Source organism: Ictidomys tridecemlineatus, unplaced genomic scaffold, assembly GCF_052094955.1.
Source record: "Ictidomys tridecemlineatus isolate mIctTri1 unplaced genomic scaffold, mIctTri1.hap1 Scaffold_612, whole genome shotgun sequence".
Lineage (NCBI taxonomy): Eukaryota > Metazoa > Chordata > Mammalia > Rodentia > Sciuridae > Ictidomys > Ictidomys tridecemlineatus.
In genome coordinates, this window is record NW_027524193.1 from 16,518 (window position 1) to 39,502 (window position 22,985).

The following is a 22,985-nucleotide window of genomic DNA, read 5'->3' on the forward strand; positions in this document are numbered from 1 at the left end:
ATTATTATGCTAAGAGAAGCAGAACATAAAATATCTAGCAAATCAAACATTATTCCCTCCTACTAACACCTTTCTCAAAGAGGCAAAATAGTTTTGCCATCTGTACTCCAGGTTCTGTCTAATAGTGAATAAACCAAGGCTACTTTTTGGAGTAATGATGAGGGAGAAATGTGCCTATTAGAACAAGGCTATATGTTAGTTCACATTTTCCTTTCAAAATTAAGTTTCAATAAAAAAAACTTACTTTTGCAAATCATACACACTATGGGTGCTCTACCACTGAGGTACATCCCAAGCTCCTTTAATTTTTGAGACGGTGTCTTATAATCCTGCTGTCTTAGCTTCCTGAGCAGCTGGGATTATAGGTGTGCACCATTTTGCCCAGCTCCCTGCATGTACTTGAGTAAAAGTGTCCACTAGAACTGAATCCCTCAACTCCTACATTCTATTACCACCACCATTTATCCACTAATATCTGAGTCCCACATCTCATTTTTCAACACTTATTGACCATTCTGTTCCTTTTAAACTGTATCTCGAATCCAACTCTCATTTTGTATTACTGACCTACTGCCTCAGTCTCATTGTGTATTTAACTGTACTATCCAATGACAAACCTTGCCATTTCTGGCCTCCATTCTTAGCTTTTTCTAAATCCATTTTCCATTATGACTTCGCAAAGCTTTTACTAAAATAAATTGAGTGAGGACACTATTTTGCTTATATCCATTATTTGTTTCCCATCATCTACAGCAGTGATTTTTCAATATATTCCTAGAAGACTCAAGATCAACAGAATTGCCTCAGTTTCTAGGAATTAAGGCAGAGCCTCAATGTATGAGATTACCTTGTTGACCCAGTTCTTTAACCTTCAATTGGCTGCTTAATTTCTTTAAATATTTGTGCAAGTCTCTTTGTAAAAAACATTTCCCAAACTCTTTGTGTGTTGCTCCTAGATTTCTATTCAGACTTAATTTACTAAATGAAACATTTCTAATTCAGCACATTGGATTCAGAAATGCTTGTGAATATGAATGAATGTGAAAATATGTAGGTATATGTACATGGAAGAACCCTAATTCACCCACCTATAGAAAATATACATGAAATTGCTATGAACCAATCTATATTCATTTAGAAAGTTTAGCATTAAATCTTTTTTAATATATAGGTATATATTCACAAAATATAAAGTTATATATAAAATACATATATTTATATGTAAGATCATAGGTATCAAGGAATTGAGAATCCCTGAAGTTTCTTTTTTTGACCACACCTTTATTATTTTTTGATAATATCCTGTTATCTACACAGAATAAGAAAACAAAAGAGGAGAAATTGTTGCAATTTTATTTCATATTTTAAAATTATTTGTCTCATATGCTTCAGTCATAAATTGAACATAAATAAAGATACATATAGGTGCTTTAAACACTGACAAAATCTATAACAATATATATTTTCAAATCAAATTTCCTATTTTTACAATACAATGAAAAACTAAGTTCATAAAAAGATTACATATGAAAATATAATAGTATATTAGTTCATTCTCTGAATATATGGCTCTGAAGGTAGGTTAAAATATTCACTTCACTTGAAAAAAATCCAGACACTACATTGCATGTAGATTTAATTTAAGTATAGTCTTCCTTCCGTTAACAGTTTATACAGTGTGAATCACAGAAGATCCATGAAGGGTCATCACTTAAGAAACTCTCCTTAGGATCACAATCAAAATTGAAAGCCTGGTTGAGAAGCATGGAAATGCTGGCTCTTGATACAATGAGGAGACATGAGTATTTGGAACTCTGGTACCACTCTGGCTCTTAACTAAACTCCTCAGTAACCTCAGGGCAAGTAGTACCTCCCTCTGATCAGAGAGAAGTCCTTACTGCTGAGGACACTGGGTCTCCAGAGTGGATTTGGAGGACACGTATACAATAGGGTGTGATTTCTTACAAGGTTCTTTTTCCAATTTGCTTGCAGGTTCTTTCCTTTCATTAACGTCTGTTTGAAGCATTGACTCAGCGGCTAACCTACAGGCATTAAAGCATCCACTTTGAATTCAAATGTAGTTAAGGAAAAAAATAGAGAAACAAACCCGTAATATATTGAGCCTCTAAGGAGGAATGGTGCTATTTTTTAATAAGAAAAAAATTAGTCGACTCCAGTACCATTAAAATACTAAATGACTCTTGAAAGGAATTATTCTTATCAATAGACTTGATTTTTAAATGTCTAGTAAATATGTTAAGGTTGATTAAAAAAAGGCCTGTTAAGGCCGAGATTAAAGAATTAAATCTGATGAGATATCTATCATGATAAGTACACATAACACAAAAATTGAAATGCTGGAGCAGTATTTTAAAGATAACATGACACACAAAAGGCCCATGCACAAGATGAAAACACCATGGGATCCTGGCTGCACAGATGTCTGTCTCAGACAATGAAAACACACTCAAACTGAGTTTCAACTAGGAGAATAGTTAAAGAAAAATATAAACAGTGGGGAGATAATAAAATAGGCCTGCGAACACTTTAAAGAAGCGCATCAATTAAATTTATAAAGCATGCAACAGTGAAGTTTCAAATAAAAGCCACTTGTTATAAAATCACCTTCAGATTGGGTATCTAAGTTAAGCATGCAAGACACAAGGTTGGAAATGTCTGCAGTGAGCAGATGGACTCACACACATGCAAAAAAAATAAATAAATAAAAATAAAGTGTTTTGTGGTATTTTATTTGTTTTTGTTTAACTAGCAAGGCAAATAGTTTCCAATATGCAATTTGAGTCAAACAATTTAATTAGATACATTGAAGCAATATTTTTTTCAAGCACAAAAGGGCAGAAGAAGAAATGAAGGCAACATAGCTGGCAAGATATGCACTGATCGGTTCTGGAAATCCACCTCTGGAAGACCATACAGGCCACACACACACCCACACCGTGAGCCACGCAAACCCGCACTGGCCATATGCACACTCCCACAGTGAGCAACACACACACATGCACGGCCTGCAGAACTCGCCTCAGAACAGTTAGCACTATGGGTACTGTCAGGTAGCATCCATTTGTCATTTCCTCAAGAATATCAAGCTCTTATTTTATGTGACTTACAACATTATAAAAAAACTCAAGGAAGGAAATAATTAATTAGTTTTCCTTACAATAACAACAGCAGCTTGAGTTTTATCATTGTTGAGTACATTTAGAAGCACTGAAAATTTAAAGAAAAATCAGATAAAACATACAAGGAAGTTCTTTTACATACGATGGACTGTTTTACTTTTTCGATCAAATGCACACAGAAAATGCCTGACTTTGTTCCCTTCTTTCTAAGAACAAAGTAGCCCTAGTAGCACCTTAAAAACCTCACTTCATTGGAGACAACCCAAGCTGGCTACTTTCACAGAAACAAGTTTGAATTTTACATGTCTAAAAGTATTTATTTTTAATATACCTGCCATTGCATTACACAACCTTCATCTTGATTTCCCCTCCATTTCCCTCACTCACTTCTGTTTATCCTACCCAGATCCTGCTGTGCATGCCCAGAACTCCAGCTGCAGCCAGTTACATCCTCTTCCCTCTGTTCACTTGCTCTTACCTTCTCACTTCTATTCCTTTTAAAGGACAAGGCCCTTCAACTGGTCCTTCAGATACACATATCTGACACTTTCTCTTTTAAGTCACAAATTCAATTATGCAGAAATTGGAGGCTTTGATGTTTTAGAAAAAATGGAAACAAATTACCTTGGATATTTAAAAATGTCAAAATAATTAAAAGTAATGTCTGAAGGACTGGTATAAACATCATCAAAAGCCATAGAAAACTTCACCTACATTTTCTTAACTAAACTGTCTTCAGACTACTGTAAAACCTTTGAGAAGGTAAGTTGATTGTTCCTTCATGGCTACTCCTTTACCAGGAGAAAAGTAATAGCACATTTATTCAAACCAAAAAGACAGATGTGTGGCTTTCTAATGACTCCCTTCTTCAGGAGTCCTTTCCCCTTGCAATCATTTTTGTCTTTCTCAAAGTTTTAGAGAAGTTGAAGGCAGGCAGATGAAACTGGGGGATTAGACTGCATGCAATATTGAGAAGACAGATAAAGAGACAAAGAGCATAGCTCATGCAGCGAGAAGGGAGAGAAAGGGAGGGCTGCTGGCTGACTTGAAAAGAGGACACTGACCTGAGAGAGTCCGGCGTGTTCTCACTTCTTTCACTTAAGGCTTGAGCAAGCTTCACACATTTCTTCTCCTTCTTTGGCTGCTGCACATCCACGGGCAGATTTTTGTGAGGAGAGAGAGGGGCAGTGGGAGTGTTTGCAGATACTGACTTTTCTAACTGCAAGTCCCCTTCTGAAGGGTTAGGACAGGACTGTGTCTCCTTGTGAAGTAGGAATCTAGAAGTTCCTTCCCCGGCAGCACCACTGGCACATTCGTCTTCAGCAGGGGTCACATCCAGAGGTAGCACCTCCCGCCTCTTTTTGAGTATAGGAACTTTGATTTTCTCTGAGAATGAAAACCATTAGAAAAATCCAGTCAATAAACAAAAGACAGACCAAGGGAGAGCGGTTATACATAAAGTCTTTTCCTTTTTTCTATTCTTTTAAAATCCACTCATCACCTCACTGAAACCTATTTCTTTTTCTTTCTTTTTCATAGACTGCATTAATAAAAGCTTTTATAGATTATTTTGAGCATAAATTTTTCCTTGGGAACTCAATACAGGAATTCTAGGAATGAATAAAATGTTCTCTTGTGGTATTTTGATAAAAAATTCTAAGGGGAGATGGTTCCTAAGGGTGACCTTGGTGCCATGGAGATAAAGATGCAGTGGCACACAGTCAGGGAGTTTAGGGTCAAGTCTGGCACTTAGCAGCTGGATGACCTTAGGAAAGTATTTAATCATCCTACATTTTAAGGTTTCTAAATCTGCAAAATGTGGATTAAAAATACTTACTTTGCTTTGTCTGTTACAAGGATTAAATGAAAAGAACAGGTCAAACTCTAAATATTGGATATCCCTTGCTGCTCCTCTGAAACCCAGATCATCTGGATTTACTAACCATCCTCCTGTCCTTTTGCTGTGTTCAGTTCAGCACACTACCCCTGAAATTCCTAATGGGTAATTTTTACTCACAGGAGCTTACTAGGATCAGGGAAGAGAAAAAGAACAAAAGAAAGAGAAGTCTTTTAAAACAATATAAAAACTTCTCATTGTTTACATTTTCCCCACTATTGACCACAATGAACAGAGTTCAGCCTGTCAACGGGGGGGGGGGGCAGAAACCCGTTGAGAATCCTTAACCTAAAACATGTTGACAATACCTTTTGGGGAGGGGAGGGAGTTAGGACCATCACATTCATGGACTTCTTTACATTTGCCCTTTTATTTTAAAATTTATACATAGTAAAGTTCATTTTTTGTAGTATACAAGAGGCAGAGGGTGTATTGGGCTATTTTTTCTCAGTGATGTGACTTGCTCTAATAACTGTCCAAACATTTTTCCTTAAAGGCTAGAACTGTAAGAGAAGAGGTCGGGTAGAAATCTCCAGTGATAAATCCCCTACAGAACGACCAAGCTAAATAACTATATGCCACAAAAATACATTCACAAGAACTAAGAAAACTAGAAAAGGTAAGTTAGACTGTGAAGCCCACAAGGGGAAAGGTTCCCTGTTACTGCAACACTTTGTCCCCAAGCTTTCATGGTACCACTTGCAGAAAGCCCCCAGAACTCAGTGTATACACTGAAAAAAGTAAGCAAGAAAAATAGATATTTGACTTCCTCACCACCAGAGTCCCTCTGTGGGAGTCTCACTGCATGGGCTCACAGCAAGCACTGAGAATACTCCATGGGATGCTCCTGAGATCAGCTAGAAAGAAGGAGAAGTAGGGCTCGAACTAGCACACAGAACTTGGCACTGGCCCTCCATCCCTGCCAGAGGAGACATGCTAGCAGACAGAATGTTTAGAAATGTTTACTGCTGGAGGCGGGGTTCATAGATCCTCTGGACTCAAGAGCCTGACTGGCTCTCCCACATGCCTTGAGTGTACTCCATGAATCTCCCATGGGTCCATCCAGGTTGGAAACTGCACCAGCAGCAGAGTTGTCAAAAAAACCTGCATCTAACCTGAGCTCAGGGTGCCCTCTAATGCTGAAATGGAATACCATAGGCAGTCTGCTAAAAATGTCTAAACAAGCCTACTGGAGTAGAATAGTCACAAACAAGTCCAGATTGGAAAAAAAAAAGAAAGAGATACCTAATTCATCAATGAAGAGACAAAGATATATGTTACAATAACTAAGAAGAGCCAAGGAAAGATGTCTTTATCAAATAGACAAAACATATTGCCAAAGATAAACCCAAAAGACATTCATATGCATGATTTGGCAGACAAAGAATTTAAAATATCTGGTTTAAAAAAAACTCAAGAAACTTCAAGAAAACAGAGGACCAATTAAGAAAAATTTATAAGGAGACATTTAACAGATTGAAATAATTTTAAAAAATCAAATTCTGGAGCTGATAAATAAATGAAATAAAAAAGCCACTGGTGGGCATTAATAGCAGAACTGATCAAGGAGAGGAAAGAATTGGTGAGCTTGATAACAGGCTATTTGAAAACAGAGGAGAAAAAAGAATGAGAAAGAATGAAGAAAATTCATGAGATCTCTGGGACACCATTAAAACAGCAAATCTATGTCATTGGTGTCCAAGAGGATCTAGAGAATGACAAAAGGTTAGAATTAAGTTTATCCAAACATATAACAGAAAACTTTCCAAATCTAAGATACAAACACCCAATTACAGGATAATCAAAGGTTGCCAATCAGATTCAACCCAAATAACTCTCAAAAGTCAAAGACAAAGAGGACTATTAAAGCAGCAAGAGGAAAGAAAGAAGAAAGTGACACAGAAGGGAATTCTAATATGACTGGTGGACTTCTCAGCAAAAACCCAAAGGACATAAGGGAATGAGATGATATCCAAACTGCTGAAGGAAAAACATCTGCCAACCAAGAATAATGTACCCACCAAAGCTTCTTCAGAAGTAAAGGGAAGACAGACCTTCCCAGACAAAACCTGAATGCACTCATGGCAACAGACTATCTTACAAGAAAGGCTGAAGGGAGTTCTTCAAATGCAAAGAGAAAAAAAAGATGAGAATGTCTAATATGAAAACATCTGAAGGTATAAAAACCCACAGGTAAAAGTGAGCATTCAGATACATCCAAAATAACACAGGAACTAGGGGATGTAAACCATTTATATCCTTAGTAAGAAGCCTAAAGGACAAAACTAATACAAATACAGTAATAAGCTAAGGGATATGTAATATAAAAAGATGTAAATTTTAACATCAAAAACTCAAAATATGGGAGAGAAATGGAGTTGAAGAGTAGAAGGCTTTTTTTCTTTTTTGCTTTTGAAATTAAGTTGTTGCAGCTCAAAATAACCTGTTGTAATTATAAGATGTTCTGTGAAAGCCTCATGGTAATCACAGAGCAAAAACCTTAAATAGATGCACTGAAAATAAAAACCATGGGATCAAAACATGCTGATAGGAAAAAAAAATCACTTAACAAAGGAAGACAGGAAGATAAGAACAAAGATGTACAAAACAACCAGAAAACAAGTAATTACATGACAGTACCCAAATCTGACTCTGCTGCCTACAAGACACTCACTTGTAAGGAATAGATAGTGAACAAATGGAAAAAGATATTCCATTCAAATGGAAACCAAAAGAGAGTAGGAGTGGTTATACTTAAATAAAATATGCTTCAAGTCAAAAACTAAGGAGACAAGGCTATTACAGAACAAAAAAAGAGTATACAACAATTGTAAATATGTCTAAATACATAAAGCAAGCATTATTAAATGTAGATCGATAGGCAGCAATTTTTTTGCGGTGATAAGGTACTTTAACAGCCCACTTCTAGCAATGGAAGAGCATCTAGCCAGAAAACCAGCAGAGAAACATCAGATTTAAACTGTACTCTATACCAAATGGAGCTAACAGAAGTTACAGACCTTTCCATGCACCAGCTGCAGCACATTCCTCTCAACTGCACATGAAATGTTCTCAAGGGTATCATGTCAGGCCACAAAAGAGAACATCAGAAACTGTACAAAGATGTAAAAATTAAACATACTTAGAAGCAACCAATAAGTCAATGAGGAAATTAAATGATAAATTTAAATATTTCTTTTCACAAGTAAAAATGAAAATATACCAAATATGCCAAAACTTTATGCTTTCAGCAAAAGCAATTCTAAGAAGGAAGTTTATAGCAATAAACTCCTACTTCAAAAAAAGAAGGAAGAGAACAGCTTAGTGGTGGAGTGCTTGCCTAGCACGTAAGATGCACTGGGTTCAATCCTCAGCCCTTCATATAAACAAAATAAAGGTTCAAAAACAATTTAAAATTTTTTTTAAAAAAAAGAAGGAAGATCTCAATGTCTCATCTCAATAAACTAGAAAAAAATAAGAAAAAAAATAAGACCAAAATTAGTAGAAGGAAGAAATGGTAAGGATCAGAGCACAAATAACCAAAATAGAGGAAAAAAAGAAAATAAAAGATAAATGAATAATTGGTTTTTGAAAAGATAAACAAAATGAATAAATCTTTAGCCAGACCAAAAAAAAAAAAAAACTCAAATAAATTTTAAAAAATCAGAGGACCTTAACTGACCTCACAGAAACAAAGAATTTTAAGAACTAGTAAATACAAACAAATTAGAAAACCTGAAAAAAAAATTTCTGGAGAGCAGAAGGCAACAGCATATCAAAATAATTAAATACCATGATCAAATGGAATTCACCCTAGGATCAAAGAATGGCTTAAAATACAAATCAACAAGCTGATATATCACATTTCAGACAAAAGGGCAAACACCATAGAACCATTTCAATAGAAAAAAAAAATGATAAAACTTAACATCCTTTTTTGATAAAAACTCTAAATAAATTAGGCATAGAAGGAACACATCTCAGTATATTAAAAGCCATAGATGATAAACCCACAGATATCATACTCAACAGGGTCAAAATCAAAGTGTTTCCTTTAGGATCTGGAACAAGACAAGGATGCCACCAGCATTCACTGTTATGACTCAACACAGAACTTGAAGTCCTAGCCAGAGAAATTAGATAAAAGGAAGAAATAATAGGCAGCCGAATTGTAAAGGAAACCGTCCCTGTTTTCAGATAATACAATCTTTTTTTTTTTTTATTGTTGGTCGTTCAAAACATTACACAGTTCTTAATACATCATCTTTCACAGTTTGATTCAAGTGGGTTATGAACTCCCAACTTTACCCCGTATACAGATTGCTGTTTCACATCAGTTACCCTTCCATTGATTGACATATTGCCTTTCTAGTGTCTGATGTATTCTGCTGTCTGTCCTATTCTCTACTATCCCCCCTCCCATCCCCTCCCCTCCCCTCCCCTCCCCTTTTCTCATCCCTGTTTAATGTAAATCTTCTTCTCAAGCTCTTCGTCCTTACCCTGTCCTTGTTTACTCCCCTTATATCAAAGGGGTCATTTGGTATTTGTTTTTTAACGATTGACTAGCTTCACTTAGCATAATCTGCTCTAATGCCATCCATTTCCCTCCAAATTCTATGATTTTGTCATTCCTTAATGCAGAGTAATACTCCATTGTGTATAAATGCCACATTTTTTTTATCCATTCATCTATTGAAGGGCATCTGGGCTGATTCTATAATCTTGCTATAGTGAATTGTGCTGCTATGAACATCGTTGTAGCAGTGTCTCTGTAACATGCTCTTATTAGGTCTTTAGGGAATAGACAGAGAAGGGGAATAGCTGGGTCAAATGGTGGTTCCATTCCCAGCTTTCCAAGAAATCTCCATACTGCTTTCCAAATTGGCTGCACCAATTTGCAGTCCCACCAGCAATGAACAAGAGTGCCCTTTTCCCCGCATCCTCTCCAGCACTTATTGTTGTTTGACTTCCTAATGGCTGCCAATCTTACTGGAGTGAGGTGGTATCTTAGGGTAGTTTTGATTTGCATTTCTCTAACTGCTAGCGATGGTGAGCATTTTTTCATGTACTTATTGATTGATTGTATGTCCTCCTCTGAGAACTGTCTGTTCAGGTCCTTGGCCCATTTATTGATTGGGTTATTTGTTATCTTATTGTCTAATTTTTTGAGTTCTTTGTATATTCTGGTTATTAGGGCTCTATCTGAAGTGTGTGGATTAAAGATTTGTTCCCAGGATGTAGGCTCCCTGTTTATCTCTCTTATTGTTTCTTTTGCTGAGAAAAAACTTTTTAGTTTGAGTAAGTCCCATTTGTTGATTCTAGTTGTTAACTCTTGCGCTATGGGTGTCCTATTGAGGAATTTGGGGCCCGATCCCACAGTATGTAGATCATAACCAACTTTTTCTTCTATCAGATGCCGTGTCTCTGATTTAATATCAAGCTCCTTAATCCATTTTGAGTTAACTTTTGTGCATGGCGAGAGATAGGGGTTCAGATTCATTTTGATGCAAATGGATTTCCAGTTTTCCCAGCACCATTTGTTGAAGATGCTATCCTTCCTCCATTGCATGCTTTTAGCCCCTTTATCAAATATAAGATAGTTGTAGTTTTGTGGATTGGTTTCTGTGTCCTCTATTCTGTACCATTGGTCCACCCGCCTGTTTTGGTACCAGTACCATGCTGTTTTTGTTACTATTGCTCTGTAGTATAGTTTGAAGTCTGGTATCGCTATACCGCCTGATTCACACTTCCTGCTTAGCATTGTTTTTGCTATTCTGGGTCTTTTATTATTCCATATGAATTTCATGATTCTTTTATCTATTTCTACAAGAAATTCCATTGGGATTTTGATTGGCATTGCATTGAACTTATAGAGAACTTTTGGTAATATCGCCATTTTGATGATGTTAGTTCTACCTATCCATGAGCAGGGTATATTTTTCCATCTTCTAAGGTCTTCTTCTATATCTTTCTTTAGGGTTCTATAATTTTCATTATATAAATCTTTCACCTCTTTTGTTAGGTTGATTCCCAAGTATTTTATTTTTGGGGGGGATATTGTGAATGGGGTAGTTGTCCTCATTTCCGTTTCAGAGGATTTGTCACTGATATACAGGAATGCCTTTGATTTATGCGTGTTGATCTTATATCCTGCCACTTTGCTGAATTCATTTATTAGCTCTAATAGCTTCTTTGTAGACCCTTTTGGGTCTGCTAGGTATAGGATCATATCATCTGCAAATAGTGATAATTTAAGTCCTTCTTTTCCTATTTTTATGCCTTTAATTTCTTTCGTCTGTCTAATTGCTCTGGCCAGTGTTTCGAGGACTATGTTGAACAGAAGTGGTGAGAGAGGGCATCCCTGTCTTGTACCAGATCTTAGAGGGAATGCCTTCAATTTTTCTCCATTCAGAATGATGCTGGCCTGTGGCTTATCATAGATTGCTTTTACAATGTTGAGGTATGTTCCAGTTATCCCTAATTTTTCTAGAGTTTTGAACATAAAGGGATGCTGTACTTTGTCAAATGCTTTTTCTGCATCTATCGAGATGATCATATGGTTCTTATTTTTAAGTCTATTGATGTGGTGAATAACATTTATTGATTTCCGTATATTGAACCAGCCTTGCATCCCAGGGATGAATCCTACTTGATCATGATGTATAATTTTTTTGATATGTATTTGAATCCGATTCGCCAGAATTTTATTGAGGATTTTTGCGTCAAGGTTCATTAGAGATATTGGTCTGTAGTTTTCTTTCTTTGAAGTGTCTTTGTCTGGTTTCGGAATCAGGGTGATGTTGGCCTCGTAGAATGAATTTGGAAGTTCTCCCTCTTTTTCTATTTCCTGAAATAGCTTGAAAAGTATTGGTGTTAGTTCCTCTTTAAAGGTTTTGTAAAACTCTGCTGTATACCCATCCGGTCCTGGGCTTTTCTTAGTTGGTAATCTTTTGATGGTTTCTTCTATTTCCTCTATTGTTATTGGTCTGTTTAGGTTGTCTATATCCTCCTGACTCAATCTGGGCAGGTCATAAGACTTAAGGAATTTATCTATGCCTTCACTATCTTCTATTTTATTGGAGTATAAGGATTCAAAATAATTTCTGATTATCTTCTGTATTTCTGAAGTGTCTGTTGTGATATTACCTTTTTCATCCCGTATGTTAGTAATTTGAGTTCTCTCTCTTCTTCTCTTCGTTAGCATGGCTAAGGGCCTGTCAATTTTATTTATTTTTTCAAAGAACCAACTTTTAGTCTTGTCAATTTTTTCAATTGTTTCTTTTGTTTCAATTTCATTTATTTCAGCTCTGATTTTAATTATTTCTTGCCTTCTACTTCTTTTGCTGTTGTTTTGCTCTTCTTTTTCTAGGATTTTGAGATGAAGTATGAGATCATTTATTTGTTGGTTTTTTCTTTTTTTGAGGAATGAACTCCAAAAAATGAATTTTCCTCTTAGAACTGCCTTCAATGTGTCCCATAGATTCCGATATGTTGTGTCTGTGTTTTCATTTAACTCTAGGAATTTTTTAATTTCCTCCTTGATGTCTTCTAAAACCCATTGATCATTCAGCAACCTATTGTTCATTCTCCAAGTGATGCTTGATTTTTCCTTCATTCTTTTATCATTGATTTCCAGTTTTATTCCATTATGATCAGATAAGATGCATGGTATTATCTCTACCCCTTTATATTGTCTAAGAGTTGCCCTGTGACATAATATATGGTCTATTTTTGAGAAGCTTCCATGTGCTGCTGAGAAAAAAGTGTAACTACTTGATTTTGGGTGGTATAGTCTATATATGTCAATTAAGTCTAGGTTGTTAATTGTGTTATTGAGTTCTATAGTTTCTTTATTTAACTTTTGTTTGTAAGATTTGTCCAGTGGTGAGAGAGGTGTGTTGAAGTCTCCCATGATTATTGTATGGTGGTCTATTAGACTCTTGAACTTGAGGAGAGTTTGCTTGATGAACACAGCCGCACCATTATTTGGGGCATATATATTTATGATTGTTATGTCTTGTTGGTGTATGGTTCCCTTGAGCAGTATGAAGTGTCCTTCTTTATCCCTTTTGATTAACTTTGGCTTGAAATCTATTTTATTAGATATGAGTATGGACACTCCTGCTTGTTTCTGCAGTCCATATGAGTGGTATGATTTTTCCCAACCTTTCACCTTCAGTCTATGAATATCTTTTTCTATCAGATGCGTCTCCTGTAGGCAGCATATTGTTGGGTCTTCTTTTGTGATCCATTCTACTAGCCTGTGTCTCTTAATTGGTGAATTTAAGCCATTAACATTTAGGGTTATTATTGAGATATGATTTGTTCTTCTAGCCATATTTGTTTATTGATGTTTCTAAACCTGATTTGTTATCCTCTTTGACTATTTTTCCCCCTTTACTGTCCTATCTCCCATTGTTGGTTTTCAATATTATTTTCCATTTCCTCTTCCTGTAATGTTTTGCCAAGGATTTTTTGAAGAGATGGTTTTCTAGCTGCGAATTCTTTTAACTTTTGTTTATCATGGAAGGTTTTAATTTCATCTTCTATCCTGAAGCTTAATTTCGCCGGATACACGATTCTTGGTTGGAACCCATTTTCTTTCAGTGTTTGAAATATGTTATTCCAGGATCTTCTAACTTTCAGGGTCTGTGTTGAGAGATCAGCTGTTATCCTGATTGGTTTGCCCCTAAATGTAATCTGCTTTCTTTCTCTTGCAGCTTTTAAAATTCTCTCCTTATTCTGTATGTTGGACATCTTCATTATAATGTGTCTAGGTGTGGATCTCTTATGATTTTGCACATTCGGCGTCCTGTAGGCTTCTAGGATTTGTGATTCTGGCTCATTCTTCAAGTCTGGGAAGTTTTCTTGTATAATCTCACTGAATAGTCTGTTTATTCCTTTAGTTTGGAGCTCTGTGCCTTCCTGTATCCCAATGACTCTTAAATTTGGTCTTTTGATATTGTCCCATAATTCTTGGATGTTCTGCTCATGGTTTCTTAGCAGACTTGCTGAGCTGTCTATGTTCTTTTCCAGTTGAAATACTTTGTCTTCATTGTCTGATGTTCTCTCTTCTAAGTGATCTAATCTGCTGGTAGTATTCTCAATTGAGTTTTTAAGTTGGTTTAATGATTCCTGCATTTCTAGGATTTCAATTTGTTTGTTTTTTATTACCTCTATCTCCCTGTGAAATTGATCTTTTACTTCCTGGATTTGTTTTTCAATGTGATCTTTCATTGTCTGATTTTGCTGTCTCATGTCTTCCTTGAGACTCCAGATCACCTGAAGCATATATATCCTGTACTCTTTATCTGACATTCCGTCTGATGCAGCTATTACCTCTTCTAAAGTTGAGTTGACCTGCATTGCTTGTGGTCCTTTCTTTCCTTGTCTTTTCATACTGCTCGCGTTTCTTTCTGCTTAGTGCAACTGTTGTGTTTTTGAAATTTACCTCCTATTTATTTATATTGCTCTTGTATAGTTGGGAAGTCTCCCTTGCAGGGCGGGTAGTGGCTGTGCTCCTCCCCTAATTAGGGTGGTCTGTCTACCACGCTAATTGGTCACAGGTCTGCCCCCACTGCAGGCACTGGTGGCTGTTCTGCTCTGACCCCACTCCAATTGTGGTAACGTAACTACCACACCCTGGGGTCGTTGGTCCTGATCTGGATGTGGGTGGCGGCTCTGCTGTGCTCCACTCCAATTGGTGTGACGTGTCTACCACGCTGGCAGACCTCTAGGCCGGTGGGTCGAAGTTCTGCACAGCCCCCACTCCCAATGGGGGTACCTGACTACCTCTCTAACGGGTCGCTGAGCCCCCTCCGGACCCGGGTGGCGACCCTGCTCCACCCCCACTCCAACCAGTGTGACGCGACTGCCTCAGTGTTACGTGTCCACCACGTTGGCAAGCTACCTGGCCTGTCTTGCCAGTGGGTCGCTGGTCCTATTCTAGGCGTGGGCGGCTTCTCTCTTCAGCCCCAGCTGCATTTGGGGTTTCATGATACCACGCCGGCGGGTCACTTGGCCTGCTCTGGGCGCAGGTGTAAGCTCCACTGTGCCCCCACAGCACCCAGTAGGACCCTGGCCGAGAAGCAGTCACCGCCGGTTCCCTAGCCTTGGGCCAAAGCAGCTTAGGTAGCAAGAACCCCGCCTTTCCGATCCAGATACACTCTCTCCGCTGGGAGCTGGCTCCAGCGAGCGACCCCCACGGGTTCCCCAGCCCCAGGCCAAAACTGTCCCGGGAGTCAGAACCCAGTCGCCCCAAGCTCAGCGCACGCTCCACTTGGAGCTCGCCTTCACAGGCAGTCTCCGCAGATTCCTCAGACCTGGGCCCGGTTAGCCCCGGGAACCCAAGTCCCGGGAACCCAAGTCCCGCTGCTCAGTGCCCGGCGCACGCCTTGCCAGGCACAAGCCTTCAAGAGTATTCTCCACAAGATCCCCAGTCCCAATCCTGAGCAAGAAATCTGTCTGCTAGACGCAGGCAAATACCAGCCTGAATTCACCTGTTCCGTAGCTGAATGAGCTGAGATCAGCAGAACAATGGGATGATTACATCATCTCTCCAAGATGGCGGCCGCCGTCCTCCATGGTCAGACCGGTGACTGGAACCACCGCTTCTCTCCTCTGTCTCAAGCCGGAACTCCGCACCAAGCGCTGCCGATGTATCCCTGGCAGGAGCCCCCCGAATCCGTATCGCTGTTCTCCCTCTCCTCGCTGTTCTCCCGCTCCGGCACCCTGCCGATCCCCAGCGCGCGCCACAGACAACCAGCCGCGGAGCGATCAGGCTATGCGACCCTCCGTGCGGAGAAATGGAGCTCCCACTGCCGAACCTCGCACGATGGAAACCTGTCTATTAGATTCTGTAGCGCCTCAATTTCACTGGAAATTCCCAACAAGATATCCTTCAGCCGTTTCATATCTTCTTTCACTGGCTCAGTGATGTGGCACACTGGGGTGATGCACTCCCTTCGCCGCTATCTTCCCTCGACCTAGATAATACAATCTTTTACAGAAAATTCTGAATACTCTACTTAAAAACTATTAGAACTAATAAATACAGTAAGGATATAAGATACTAAAGCCAATATATAAAAGTCAGTAGTGTTTCCATTCAAAAATAGCAAATTATCTGAAAAAGAAATAAGGAAAGTAATCTCATTTATAAAAGCTATGGTTTTTTAAAAAATGTGAAATAAAATACCTAGGAAAAAACTTAATCAAGGAGATGAATGAGCTCTACAGTGAAAACCATAAAACACTGGTGAAAATTGAAAAGACAGAAAAACATGGCAAGATACCTCATATTCATGAACTAGAAGAATTAATATTGTTAAAATATTCATTCTACCCAAAGCAATCTACAAATTCAATGCAATCTTCATCAAAATTCCATAATTTTCTTTACAGAATAAGAAAAAAATAATCCTAACCTGTCTTAAACAATAAAATTTCAAATAGTCAAAGAGCAGAAAGAACAAAACTGGAACAATCCTAGTACCTGACTTCAAAATATACTACAGTGCTAAACTGACCAAAATAGCATGGTACGGGCACAAAAACAGTGAAGAGAGCAATGGAGCTCAGAACACATACTGGGGAAAGGACAGTCCTTTAATAAATGGTGCTGAGAAAACTGGATCTCCACATGTAGAACCATGAATATTCATTATTTCTTCATTGAGAACATTGTCAACTTCTACAAAATCAACCTTTTTTAAATTTCACAGATGAATAGGATCGTGTAGTGTTTGTCTTTTTGTGCCAGACTTCTCTCTTATCATATACAAAAATCAACTAAAAACTATAAAATTACTTGAAGAAAACATAGGGAAATGCTACATGACCTCAGTCTGGGCAAATGTTTTTTAGACAATCCCTCAAAAGCAAGAGAAACAAAAGCAAAAATAAGCAAACCGGATAATATCAAACTAAAAGTTTCTATAGCAAAGAAAACAATCAACAAAGTGAAGAAAAACTAGAGAATAGAAGAAACTGCTTGCAAATTATACAGCTGACAAAGCATTACTATGTAGTATCTATAAGGAACTAAAAGAACTCAATAGCAAAAACCCTTCATATAATCTGATTTTAAATATGGGCAAAAGACCTGAACAGACATTTTTCTAAAGAATACAGAGGTTTACGAAAAAATTCTCAACACCACTAAATCACTAAACATCAGGAAAAATGCAAATTAAAGCCACAATGAGAAACTATTTCACCCAAGTTAGAATAAATATTATCCAAAAGAAAAAAAAAATTCTGGTGAGGATATGGAGAAAGGAGAACTCTCATATACTCTGAGTGGGTCTATAAATTAGTAGTCATTATGGAAAATAGTATGGAAGTTTCTCAAAAATTAAAAATAGAATTAACATGTGACCCAGCAATCCCAATACTAGGTGTTTGTGTGTGTGTGTTTTTTTCCAGATATCTGAACTCCCATAAATGGAGAAAGAAAATGTGATATGTATAAGTAATGGAATACTATGCATTCATAAAAAAGGTAAGGAATCCTGTCATTTGTGACAACTTGAATGACCTAAGGATCTTGTGTTAAATGAAATAAGTCAGGCACAAAAAGGGAAACACTACACGTTCCTATTCATCTGTGGAATCCAAACCAGGTTGATTTTGTAGAAGTTGAGTGTTCTCAGTGAAGAATGAATATTTAAGGTGATCACATGCTAATTACCTTCATTTAATCATTACACAATGTATATATAAATAGAAACATAATAAATGTCCAATTATTATATGTCAATAAAAAATATAGAATTCCCAATATTTAGTTGGAACATGGCCCCTGAGAATCAAGATTGAATTTTCTCAATCTTGCCTTGCTGTGACAGCAAGGCCACATAAATAAACTCTGCTCAATGGGATACTGGCAGATAAGCACAAAAGGAGTCTGAATCCTGCAATGCCTCCTAGACTTTCATTGGCGGAAGAATAATCACAAGCACTTAAACCTAAACTGTGTTTAGATCTTCTATAAATGATCTGAATTAGCATAACTTCCAACATTAGCTGCTTATTTAACTTTTTGGTATGACAATATGCTACGATTTTAAGTGGATAAGCCTTAAGTGACAGTATGATGAAGCCTAGACATCCAAAAAAGCCACATATCACATTCATGCATACCTAGTTCCCTTTGAATTTTTCAGCTATAAATTTCCCTTATTAACTACAGATTGATAACCACAAAATTGGTTTGTAATGAGATTTGCTAAAAGCTATAGTTTGAAAAAAATGTTGATACACTTTCTCAGTGCTACTTAGGACTTAAAAGACAAAAACATACGAAACTTGCATACCTTCAGGTTCATACTTCAGCTTTAATTCATCTAGCTTAGCTCTCAGTTTCATATTTTCACTTTCTGCAAGCTGAAGGCATCTTTCATTTGCAAAAAGTTTTTGCTCGATATCCAGGGCCCGCTGGCTCTCAAACAATGCTTCCCTCCGCTGTATGGACAATTCACTTTTGCTGCTTTCATTTTCTTTGCTACAGTAACAGAAAAGAAGAACCAAGGAATGTTAATATATAATTTTGTGAATAACTTAGTGGGATGAATCTTTAATTTTATATTTGAACACTTGGTTAAAAATATATTTCTTTGGGATTTCTAGTAACAAAGAAACAACAAATAATTAAAGTTTAATAATAGCATCCCCCGCTGCCAAAATTCATACATTATTCCAAGGTGATTCATGCATAAATTCCCTTTAAGTTATGAGATACTTATTCTTGAGAAATTTGGATTATAAGAATATTTTCTACATGAAAGTCCTTTTTACTTACCAATCTAAAAAGCTAAACACAAATTATTTACTGAAAGTATTCTTCAGTAATTAGTAATTATTAAATCTTGCATAAAACTCATGTATTACACAAAGACATGTTATTGACTTTCTTTTCTATGGAAATTTCTTTTGGCAATTTGAACTTAAAAATTTGTTATTATTTGAATACCATCTATTAAAATAAATAAAAAGTCTTTATCTTCCATCTGCCAACCCAGACACCTACTTTAAGTTCTCAAGCTTTAGCTGAAGTAAATCTGTATAATAGGTGTTATCTTCCAGAGCACCAGAGTTGCCTGAAGGTTTTAAATCCATACTTTCATATAAATTCTAAAGAAAGCAAAAATTCTTATTACTTACATAACAAATTAGGTTACTGTATGCTTATTAACAGTGGCAGCAGCCACATGTTAATCTCTCATCCTTTGACAAATACTCTTCAAAGATCCACCCACTTACCTGAGTGCAGTAGGTACAAGAACCACCAGTCCTTCCTCAGGTAAGAAAAGTGGCTCAAGGTACTACCGGCAAGTAAATCAAGAGCTAGATTCTGAATCCAGATCTAACTCGCACTCATATCTCTGAGTCCCAACTATACCTGTCTTAGGATTTCACTCTCCTGGCTTTTAGAATGAGAGAAGCAAATGCTTTTGGGGTTGAATTCTGGTATGACAAAGCTATACAATGGAAAAATATGAAAAAAGAGAGGAGATTCTTGAGGTTACTTTTGGTATCCACGCTTTAAATATTCTGATTCACTCTTTGAATATTTTCTTTACTGGAAAAAAAAGCAGATGTTTAAAAACTTGCAAAGAATTTCAGAGATTGCACTTTTTAAAATCCTCCTAATTTAAGGTCACAATTTTCAAAGTACAGCACAAAGCCCCAGGGATAGACTACATATACCTGCCAAGTGACACACTGCAAATTTAGCTAAAATTATAATACTTTTAATAGTTTTTAGAAGAAACAGAGATAAAGTCATATAAACAAATTTTTCTTCAAAAATGTCAAAATAAAGAAAGAGAAACTGTTCCAGATTAAGGAAGACTGAAGAGACTTCATGGTAAAACATGCAACCTTGGATTAGGCCCTAGAATTGAAAACACTAGATTTTTTTTTTCTTTTAAAATTTGCTTAGGGTATGTTTTCATCAGCTTTTTTTTTTTTTTTTTTTTTTTGTCTCGGTGATCAAAAGATCTAACAAGAACAATGTAAGGAGAAGTTTACTTGGGGTTCATGGTTTTAGGTCTCAATCCACAGATGGCCAACTCTATTGCTCTGGGCCCAAGGTGAGGTAGAATATCATAGTGAAAGGGTGTGGGGGAGGAAAGTAGCTTAGAAAATGGTAATCAGGAAGCAGAGATTGAGAGCTCTCTGCTCACCAGGGACAAAATTCCAGTCACTCCTCCAGTAACTTAACTCCTCTAGTCACACTCTACCTGCCTAAAGTTACTACTCAGTTAATCCATTTAAGTGGATCAATTCATAGATCAGGTTAAAGCTCTCATAATCCAAACATTTCTCCTCTAAAAATTCTTGCACTAACACAATAGCTTTTGAAGGACATCTCATATCTAAACCATAACAGGGTATCAATGATAACTGGCAAAATGCAAAAAGTAGCTTGGTTAATAGCATGGTTCAATGCATATCAATGTTAATTTGTAATTTTGACCATTTGCTTATATCTCCAATAACATCATGGTGCTTAGGGGTAAAAGGACGTCTAGTTTGGAACTCAGTCTCAAAATTTAAGAAAAACATATAAAAACAGAAAAAGTTATAAATCAAGCATACAAATAAGAAATAGGGAGCTCTGAGTCAAAGGCATGTAGGAGTACTTTCATTTTCCTAGAAGTAAAAAATAAAATAAATTTATTAGAATTTATTAAAGACATCGATAAATTCTAGTGGATATACAATGTTGAATTGACAAAGCTCTAATATTAATGGAACAGATAGCACTAAAAAATAATTACTGATGACATTCAGGCAAGAAATCTCACTGACATAACACTGAGCAGAAGACAGAAACAAGGGTATATATATTACATGATTCAATTTATATATATTACATGATTCATTCAACAGAATGTTCACATAATGTTGACACAAAGTTAGGAGGTGGGAGCACTTCATTTCAATGGGGCTTTTCTGAAGTGCTAGGAATATTTTATGTAATCTGATAGTAATTGTAAGAATATACATATACAGATATAAATGTGTGTGTGTGTGTGCGTATATAAACATATATATGTTAAAACTCACTGAGTTGTACACTAAAGATATAGGTACTTACAAACAATAACCAGATAATAACAACAAAAATAGAATAGATTGGTTTGTCTTTGCTTAAGTAAAAGAAGCATGGTCAATAATACTGAAAAGCAGAGACAAGAAAAAAATAATTTAAAGATTGGGTCAATATGTACTGAAACTGAAAGTCAATTATACGATGAGAAACCTATTTAAACTGAAAATTTAAGATATTCAAATAAAAATCCAGCCACATCTTTTCAAGATATTATACATACCTTAAATTTCTCCAGATTTCTAATTTCACCTAAAAGATGTTTTATTTCACCGCTCTTCTGCTCTAACATGGAAAACAACCGTTCCTGCTGCTCAAATTCAGTTTGAGATCCTTTCATCTGTAGCAATGTAGCAATCTGTAACTAGAACCCCCCCACCACAACAAAATTGAGATATTCTGATAAGCATATTTCTGGAACAATTTGTATTTTGTACTAATACTATTTAGAACTTGTTTTAAAAACTAATTAGTTATTTCTAGTCTAATAATTGGAAAATATACATCAATTAGTTTTGTTGTAGACATAACTTTGGAGTACTTCTACTTTTTAATGATATCTGAAGTCTTAAAATAGTTTTACCTAGTTTGTGATACAAAATTGAACAGCATGACTGTGGTCCAGAGGGTGTCATTTAACTGGTAAGTAAGCCTGGATAAATGTGGCCTGCTATTCACCACCTATACTAACTCCTGTTAAAGCGGTTTCTCAAAATTCTCCATTAGCTTTACTTAAGTAGGGGAAATTGTTAAGCAGCTCAGTCACAAACATGATATTCACAATGATAAGAATGGGAAGTACCATATGAGTATTTTTCTACACTTTAACCCCAAGACAGTTCTGAGAGGCAAGTTCTATCACCTCTACTTTGTAAATGAGGTATGCCTTTTAGATGCTCTCAGAATATATGTCCCAGGTAACACAACTAGCAAATGACAACTATGCTTCAATCCAGTCCATCTAATTCCAAGTTCAATCAGTGACCTTTCTCAGTTCTCTGGTAATACTGACATCTTGAAAAAAAAATCTAAACTTTCTTCCAAACACCACCTTAGGAACATCAGGCAGAACAGACCATACATTGGAATTCTAAGGACTGCTATAATCTTGGAATCTTTCTAATTGCCATAAGGTTTTCTGTTACTTCTTATTTGTGTGCAGCAACAACCAACAAAACCCTTAAAATTAAAGGGGTTAATTACATGCTTTGAGGAGCTGCAAGAAAAGAGAACCCTAAATAGTTCAAATTTCCATCTAAAATAAGCCTTCATGAGAAGTGAGAAATGGCAAAAGCTAGTCTCATTTGATGCGGGAACCCAGAAAGACTCAGAATAAGTGAGAAACAAACACTTTTAAATTCCTTTTCCCTATTCTATAAAGATTTAAACCTCCCTGGCAAGGTTAGTGAATGATCATTAAAATAAACAATTAGTAGTTGTTAAACACATTAATGTTTTTCCAAGATTAACTTTTTGAAAACATAAAAGTATTTTATGATCTACCTGGAATTTCTAATTTTTTAAAAAATCATTCAGTTCTAGAAAAAAATATAAAAGTATACCCCTTGAAGGAAAAGATGTATTTTGTGATATATTTATCTATATAATGCTAATATGAAGTAGTTTTAACAAACATTTAAGAGCGGTAATTCCACACCTTCATTCTTTGCATCTGTTCTCTATTAAATGCATTTTGCTTCTTTAGTGACTGATACTTGACTTTCATACCGATAAGCTGGCGTTCCATTGCCGCCCTTCGATCTTCTACCTGGAAAACATTGATATGTTTAATTGTTCTTGTACTAAATGAAATAATAGTTTACCCAATTCA

The 22,985-nt window shown here is 36.5% G+C and overlaps 1 pseudogene across 1 annotated transcript in view; it reads right to left on the reverse strand.

The window, feature by feature from the left end:
• Positions 1-1,531: 1,531 nt before the first annotated feature.
• Positions 1,532-22,985, reverse strand: part of LOC144374204 (protein Spindly-like) — a 70,306-nt pseudogene continuing 48,852 nt past the window's right edge. The window contains exons 9-14 of the transcript XR_013433667.1: positions 22,812-22,922; positions 21,378-21,518; positions 19,067-19,170; positions 18,354-18,541; positions 4,205-4,526; positions 1,532-2,042 (exon numbers count right to left, since the gene is read on the reverse strand). The product of XR_013433667.1 is annotated as a protein Spindly-like (transcript). The remainder of the gene's footprint in view (positions 2,043-4,204; positions 4,527-18,353; positions 18,542-19,066; positions 19,171-21,377; positions 21,519-22,811; positions 22,923-22,985) is intronic.